This window comes from Pteropus vampyrus, unplaced genomic scaffold (assembly GCF_000151845.1).
Source record: "Pteropus vampyrus isolate Shadow unplaced genomic scaffold, Pvam_2.0 Scaffold197, whole genome shotgun sequence".
NCBI classification, from domain to species: domain Eukaryota; kingdom Metazoa; phylum Chordata; class Mammalia; order Chiroptera; family Pteropodidae; genus Pteropus; species Pteropus vampyrus.
Genome location: NW_011888978.1, coordinates 2,272,913 through 2,277,888, shown reverse-complemented (window position 1 = coordinate 2,277,888; position 4,976 = coordinate 2,272,913). Strand labels below are relative to the sequence as shown.

General features: G+C 46.1%; 1 protein-coding gene and 1 long non-coding RNA gene across 2 annotated transcripts in view; both read left to right on the top strand.

Moving 5' to 3' along the window:
• Positions 1–4,976, top strand: part of RNF130 (ring finger protein 130) — a 95,429-nt gene that overhangs the window by 73,379 nt on the left and 17,074 nt on the right. The gene's annotated exons all lie outside the window — the stretch shown is intronic.
• On the top strand, positions 379–4,115 carry LOC105299975. The gene is made up of 2 exons (XR_896565.2): positions 379–482; positions 3,882–4,115. It is a non-coding gene; the product is annotated as an uncharacterized LOC105299975 (long non-coding RNA).

Below are 4,976 nucleotides of genomic sequence, written 5' to 3'. Positions count from 1 at the left end.
CCTCCTGGGGAGTGCCCAGATTGCAGCAGGTGTGCAGGGACACCCACAAGACCAGAGTAGCCATGCCGCAAGAGTGGGGAGAGGATACGCACATGGGCCAGATGACAGCTGGTTTGAATCTTGGAAAAAAATTACGATTCTGATTTCTAAGACGTTTCACAAACAGAATTAGTATTAATTACTACAATATAGTTTAAAAACAAAATAGACGAGCTTAGATATAATTTGGGTTGGTGTAGTTAAGCAAATGGAAGCACTAAATTTTTTTCATAACTTTTCACATTAGAGTCACTTGTTTCCTGTAGTTGCCACCGGACTCTTCTGACCTGGATTGTTTGCCCTCCGTTCAGGCACTTCTGACTTTGGCCTGTGATTTGGTTCCTGTGCTTTTTGTTTCAGGAAACAGAGCCAGACTTTGATCATTGTGCCGTCTGCATAGAGAGCTATAAGCAGAATGATGTTGTCCGGATTCTGCCCTGCAAGTATGTCACCTTTCTTTGTTTAAAAAGGAATGCAGTTTGTATGTCTCCTTCTCAGAATGGGTATCCCATGTGCTTTTGAGAGCTACCTCAATGCACAGGGCACGTAGTGGGAGTTGCACTTAGCAGTGAACTGTGCTCCCCCAGCCAGACTGATGCACAGGCCTTTCTCTGGTGATGAGAAACACAAGGTACAACCTCCGGACACATCCATAGGCTAAAGAATACTGAGGTCAAAATGGTTAATTCTGTGAGTTGTGTAGGTTTCAGAACTAGCCACTGTCTCCTCCTTGAATCAGAGCATGTCACTAGGCCCTCCAACAAAGCCTCAGCAGTGCTCATGCAGCCAGGGTGCCAGAACTCTGGGGATGCAGGCTGTCATTTTCTGAACCTGGGTTATGTAGAGTGGTGACACGGATAGGTGTGCCACTCTTGCAGTTTGCATTTCCTGTCTCCTGTGAGGTCAGGGTTTCTCCCCGTGTTCACTAAAGGTAGTGAAGCCAACCATGTGTGCTAGGGCCACATGATTCATAAACGGCCAAGCTGACATAGACCTCCCTCCAAAAGGATGGTCGGTGTTCACCTACTGCCCTTCAGTGTCCCGCAGGAGCACATTTTCTTTATTTAGCACGTTGATTTCTACCGTGGTGCTGCCCCATGCGCAGGAGTGTGAAACATTACAATACAGCTCCGAGTGTTAGTTGGAAAAATATGAAACCACCTGTTGAGAAGCCTAAAATCAAAGGTTTTTCCTCTTCCTTTGCCCTGTCCTTTACAACACATCCTCTCAACTCTAACAAGACTTCTTGCAATGCAGAACGTGTGAATGAATAAAGTAATTAGTAGCAGATATTTTAATGAGCCTACTGGTATTATTTTACTTATTCACAAAGTGATCTATTTTGAGCCTAGAAAGACTTGTTTTCTATCTAGTCATTCATCCATTCACTGTGTTTATATGTCACATGTGTCCGAGCCCAGTCCCGGTAGAAAGATAGGTTTTTAAAAAAATTTTGGCACTTAAGAATAATTCCAGAAAACCAAGATTCTGGAAATCAAGTTGTTGTAGTTTATATATAAAGGAAAATCTATAAAACTACTTGTAAGCTGTTTCACAGGAAATTAAATTATTTACCAGTTTTTCTTCAGTTGAAGTATTTTACAGTCTAAAACATGAGGCAGAAGGAAATACACATACACATAACACTTACAGATCAGGAAAAAGACCAGTAGGGTATATCATAAAGCAGTCAGCTGTTACCTGCTTTTAAAAAACCTATTTTTTAAAAAATACCTGTTTTTACCTATACAGATTTCTTTTGACACCAGAATGACCAGGAAGAAAGCCATGTCTTTCTAAATTCTTCATCTTCCTATTTCAATTCAGAGGCTTAAGAACAAAGGCGCCCAAAACTGTTCATGGTCTGCACTAACATGAGTGTCCTCCTCAGGGGGCCTCAGCCCAGTATAGGAGATTGTGGAGAGCTTGCTTCCCATTTTCTCCATCCCTTAAGCATTGGCTTTTCCAAAGTTTCACTGTCAGTTCTCTTTTTTCTTAATTTAGTCCAGTGCTTTCTAAACCTGACTGCATTGGAATCAATGGGGCGCTTTCAGAAACACTTGCACAGAGCAGCCAAGCACGTTGTGTTTGACAGGTACCTGCGTGGTTCTCACGGCCACCCTCATGAAAGTCCAGAGCTCTGGGTGACTTTAGCCATCTCTGTGGCTGCACCTACCACCCGAGGATTCATCTCAGTCTCTGTGTTTGTGGTCTGCATTTGAATATTAGAGTTTTTGCAGACTTCACGGTGTCCCTTTTGCTCTGGAGCAGGTTGGTGTTTATTGCTCTCGCCTCTTAAGTCTCAGTAAGTTGTAGCTTTCTCTGAGCTGCATTGCACACACTGCTCAGCAAAACATTTCACCTCTCTGCAGTGGGGACATCATCATGATTCTCAGGTGTGGTAAAAGTTAACTTCGCACATTGAGTAACATTCTGGGGGACTGAAGTTGACAACTCTTCACCTGGAGCAGGGTTTCTCAGCCTTGGCACTGTTGACTTGTGGGACTAGATCATTCTTTGTTGGGTGGAAGGGCGGGGGGCCATCCTGTGTGCTATGGGACATTTAACAGGATCCCTGGCTCCAGCAGTAGATGCCAGTAGCACCCCCACCCCCAGCGCTGAGAAGTACAGATGTGTCCAGTGGAGAACCACTGACCTAAGATGGCTCCACACAAGTACTCATCTTTACTGCCATTCTTCTCCAAGCCTCTTATTGACACTGGATTCCTCTCAGGCACCTTCGAATTAACTCTTGCCTTGTGCTGCTGCTTTGTTCCCTCTGCCTGGATACCCTGTTCTACCCGCTATGTCTGTTAGGTCTTTGACACAGAGCAGAAGTGGAACTCAGCTACGTCTTTCTTTTGCTCTTGCTGCCAGGCAGCTCTGGTTCCTCCTGCCTCCCAGAGGGTGCTACAGAGCCCTTCTCACTCCCTGGTTGGCTCTCCTGGCCCTCGCTCTTGGCAGATAACTTCACGATCACCTTCACAGAGAAAGTGATGGCTGTGAGACAACTTCCTGACCCAGCTTCCTGCACACCCACCCTGGCAGCTTTGTCCTGATGGGCCTCTGCATGTCAGCTCCTCCCTTCCAGAGGACCTTGCTCTGTTGACTCTCTGCTCCCTGCAGGTGGTGGTCTTTCTGTCTCTGCACATTCACGTGTCATTGTGCTCAGGCACTTCTTAGTCCAGTTTTCATAACTCTTTCAGTCCCATCTCCAAACATCACCCTACAGCTTCTGTCCTTCACAGCTAGGCTTGAAAAGGCTCTGCAGTCACCGTCTCCTCTTCTCCTATGTAAGGGAAGAAGAAAAGCTCAGGTGCTTCTGTGTGTGTCTGTCTGTCCTTAGTTTTAATGAGCTCGTCTGCAGAGGAACTAGACTCCTGTCCCTAGATAGCAAGCCTCACTGATGGCTGGCTTTTGCATGGCCTTCGCTTTTCACCTTCTGCCTTGTTAATGTATTGTAGACAGATGGCAGTTGGCATTGCTTGGGGACCTCCTACTTGTGTCAGTTGATCATCCTTTGGATGTTAGCCAACATGTCTTAGAAGCTGAAAAACTGTCACCTTATTTAGACCTTTTATTTAAAGGTCAGCCACAAAATTTTTTAGTAGTTAAAAGTACTTTTCATAAATGGAGTGCTGCAGCATAGATAAACATATCTGAGATGCCACTTTAGGAGCTCAAATGGGTCAGTCATCTGGCTGTTGGCCGAGGCAGCACTGTGACGCCCCCGCCTCATAGGGAGGGCCTGTTTAAAATGGTATGTGCTGCCAGTCCCAGCCGGGGGAAAAGAGTACTTGTCTCTGACCTTGAATAATCCTGGATCCTTTTATATTTGCCAGGTTCTTGCACGGCACCAAGAGGCTGCAGAGCTGTGAAAACAAGTCACCTTCATTGTAGACTCCTCACCCCACCCAGCGTGGTTCCTCTCACTCTAGTTTGTGCATGTGGGAGTAGGACAGGTCGAGGCATCATGTTTTAGTATTCTGGTTTTGTTTTTTTTATGTTCCAGACATTTCACATTCTGTATCCCAAAGTATTTCTTACAGGAATAAAGGACTTTGTTGAAGCTCTGATCTGCTTGTCCTTTTCACGTTTCACTGTCCTCAACATACCACTTGCTTTCCATCCCAGTACACCACTCAGCCCTAAGGGTGTTGGATTCTTTTCTGTTTTTGTGTGTATTTTTATTGTTTTATTATTTTATCAAGTCTTTTGTAACTGTGGGAAGGGGCTTCTTCTCAAGGTCTGGCTGGCCCCAGGTGCCACCCTCTGAGGTGTCTGCATGCTTGTGGCCTTCTGCAAGCTAGTGAGAGGTCACTCTGGTGCTGGGCACCCTCAGGCGCTCTGACTGTTTACTGGGATATTGTGGAAAACGATAATGTTACTTTGCCTGAACATATGTTTAATACCACCTTCCATTTGCATATCCTCAGTGCTGTTCTAAGTATTCCATGTACAGCTTCTCACTTACTGCTCCAGATAGCCTCTCCTCCTACTCCCCCCGCCCCGCAGCTTTCAGATGAGACAGCCGGGAGTCAGAGAGGGTGTTCGTCCAGGTTAGCCAGGAGGAAGGGAAAGGCCGTGCTGAGCTTGAAGAAATGGTAGAGCTGAGGAGGTAGAAGCCAGAGGGTGAAGAGAGTGGGTGATGAAGAAAAGAAGAAACAAGGCCAGGGCAGTTATTCGCCAGGATTCCATCGGTGACCTGAAGGAGAGTGATGGGCTTGTGTCAGAAGGGCCAGTGATGAAGAGGAAAGTTGCTGGGTTGTTTTCAGAAGAGAGGGGTGTGCTCTGGAATCAGACTGACAACCTCCGGATTGGAGGTTGGCAGGGCGGTTAGCCGATGGGCAGGGTTGGGGTTGGGCAGCTGTGGGGTGGACAGATGGTCAGAAGGAAAAGTCGTTTTTAAAAAGGAAAATACTTCTTTCAGATTTTGA